A 3165-nucleotide genomic window follows, 5' to 3' on the forward strand; every position below is an offset into this window, starting at 1 on the left:
GGACGAAAAGATATTGCACAGATGTTGCCATCCACCACAGCAAGTGAGATCTACTTCTGTGGCCTCCTTCAATTTACAGCTGTCAGGCTTTAAAGCCAAACAGGAGACCCCTCCGCCACCTCAGCCTGGGAGAAGCTTGACCCCAGACCTCTGTGATTCAAGGTCCTGCAGAGAATTGCTCCGACTCTTGGGTGGGGTCTTGATGTGACACGAGCAGGGTTAGCACAAATCTCCTGAAGGTCTGCCTCCTGCGATCCAATACCTCGTGGAGTAAATCACTCTTAGCAGCAAGGCACTGTATAAAGTTTATGTAGGATGGACATAAATTTGGGTCTGGAAAGAGCACAGTTCCCCGCGGTGACAGGCAGCTAGGCTGTGTGCTTTAACACCGCTCACCCCCCGTTACTGGATTGCAAATTATATCAGCTGGAGGCCTTAGGAGCATAACAGAACACAAAACGCGGGGCTGTGGAGGGCCAGCCAGTGCAACACTGGCACTCAGCATCCATCCGAATCCAAACTCACAGCTTTTCATGCTGTGAGTTTTGCTTGGTGTAGGAGACCTATGACACTGAGGGCAGGTGCCCTCTAAGCCCTAGAAGAGGCAGCAGTGCAGAGAGTAGGACGGTGGGTGCCAGCACCAGGCAGGGTACGCTCAGTTCCTGGCTTCCCCCACTTATTAGCTGCGTGATCTTGGGCAAGTCACGTAGTCACCCTGTTTTCCAGTGTCCTCAACCATGATATAGGAATAACAGTCTTACTACACGCAGTTAAAAGAGACCATGGCAGTCAATTTGGAGGGGTAGGAATCAATCTAAGCATCTATAGGGGAAGAAAAGGAGATGTAAGTGTCCCCCTCCTCCACCTCCATGCTTGAGGCCATACTGTTCTTCATGAACACAGCAACATTTTCGCGGACACAGAGGGCCGAGCACGTAAAAACCAACGCAGAATTAATACTTCCCGGGTTGTTCTTTTCAGGCAGTGTAGGGTGGTGGGAAGATTCCCAGTGGGGAGTCAAGGGACCCGGTTTTCCATCTCAGCCCTGTCACGGGAGGCATGGGCCATATAGACCCAATCTTCTTGGCTTTCATTCACTCCTAGATGCCTACAGCAGCTGAATGGGGCCTTGAAGTTAATCTGATCCGGATTCATGATATTGAGAGTAGCAGTACTGTCTGCTGCTTTTTGTGTCACTGTTCTTTTTTTTTTTCCCCAAAGATTTTATTTTTAAGTAATCTTTACGCCCAACGTAGGGCTTCAACTCACAGCCCCAAGATAAAGAGTCATGTGCTCTGGGGGTGCTGCGTGGCTCAGTCGTTAAGCGTTCCACCCTTGACTTCTGTTCAGGGCATGATCTCACAGTTTGTGAGTTCGAGCCCCTCGTCGGGCTCTCTGCTGACAGCATGGAGCCTGCTTGGATTCTCTCTCTCTCTCTGCCCCTCCCCAACTCGTATGTGCTCTCTCTCTCTCTCTCTCAAAATAAACACTTAAAATCCTTGTCATGTTATCCTCATAGTTAAAAAAAACAAACAAAAAAAAAACCTGGGTGGCTCAGTCCGTTAAGCAACCCGCTTCAGCTCATGGCTCATGAGTTCAACCCCACGTCGTGTCGGGCTCTGTGCTGAAACTTCAGAGCCTGGAGCCTGCTTTGGATTCTGTGTCTCCCTCTCTCTCTGCCCCTCCCCCACTCATGTACACACACACACACACACACACACACACACACACACACTCTCTCTCTCTCTCTCTCTCTCAGTTATAAGTAAACATTTAAAAAATTAAAAAAAAAAAAGAGTCACGTGCTTTACGGACTGAGCCAGCTGGGTGCCCCGTGTCACTGTCTTAGTGCTTTACGTGAATCGGCTCAGAATTAGCTTCTTCTTCTTTTTTTTTTTTTAATTTTTTTTTTTAATGTTTATTTATTTTTGAGACAGAGAGAGAGCATGAACCGGTGAGGGTCAGAGAGAGGGAGACACAGAATCTGAAACAGGCTCCAGGCTCTGAGCTGTCAGCACAGAGCCCGACGCGGGGCTCGAACTCACAGACCGTGAGATCATGACCTGAGCCGAAGTCGGCTGCTTAACCGACTGAGCCACCCAGGCACTCAGAATTAGCTTCTCTTATGAGGTAATTACTACTTTTCTACCTATTTTACAGATGGGAACACTAAAGAAAAGAGTAGTTAAATGACATATTTATGTACATTACCTTATTACCAAATATACATGGAGTAGGTATTATCTCTATTACAGATGAGAAACTGAGGCTCAGAGGGTAAGCATTCCACCTGCCCCCCAAAGAGAGAGTAGACTTAAAATTAAATCCTTACAAAGTCTCTTTTAATATGAGCAGTTTTTCTCAATTACTTTGTTTTTTATTGAGGAATAATTTACCGTTCGTAATGTGCATTAGTATTAAGTATATAGCTCAGTGTATTTTGACATATGTATACACTCACGTAACCACCAACCTGATCAAGACTCAGAACATTTCCTTCACTCCAGAAGGTTCCTCTGTGCGCTCTCCCAGTTAATATCCCGCAACTCCAAGAAAACCTCAAGGCCAACTTCCATTATCACTGATCAGTTGTTTTTGAACCTCTTACACAGGGAATCATCCGGGATGTACTCTTTTGTGTCTGGTTTCTTTCACTCGATATTATCATTTTGAGATCCCATCCATGTTATGGCTTATGTCAACAGTTTCTTTTTTATTGCTCTGTAGTATGTTCCACTGAATGAATTTATCCACAACTCACTGATCTCTTCTTGTGTTAATGAATGTTTGGATTGTTTCCAGTTTGGGGCTATGATGAATGAAGTTGCTATGAATATTCATGTACAAGACTTTTTGTAAGTGTGTGTACTAATTTCTCTTGGATATATACCTAGGAGTGAAATTGCTTGGAGATAGGGTAGTAGGCATATGCTTAACTTTGCCAGTTTTCCAAAGTGGTGGGACAAACTTATACTCCTACTGGCAATGTATGACTTTTTAGTTGCTTCTCACCCGACATTGGTATTGTTAGTTGTTCTGTTGTTGGCCCTTCAGCGCTATCCCACTGTGATTTATTCTGCGTTTCCTTGATGATTAATGTTGTTGAATACTTTTCTTATGCTCATTGGCCATCTAGCTATCCTCATTTATGAGGGGCCCGTTAAA

Source organism: Puma concolor, chromosome B2 (genome assembly GCF_028749965.1).
Source record: "Puma concolor isolate L17-30 chromosome B2, mPumCon1.1.hap2, whole genome shotgun sequence".
NCBI classification, from domain to species: Eukaryota; Metazoa; Chordata; class Mammalia; order Carnivora; family Felidae; genus Puma; species Puma concolor.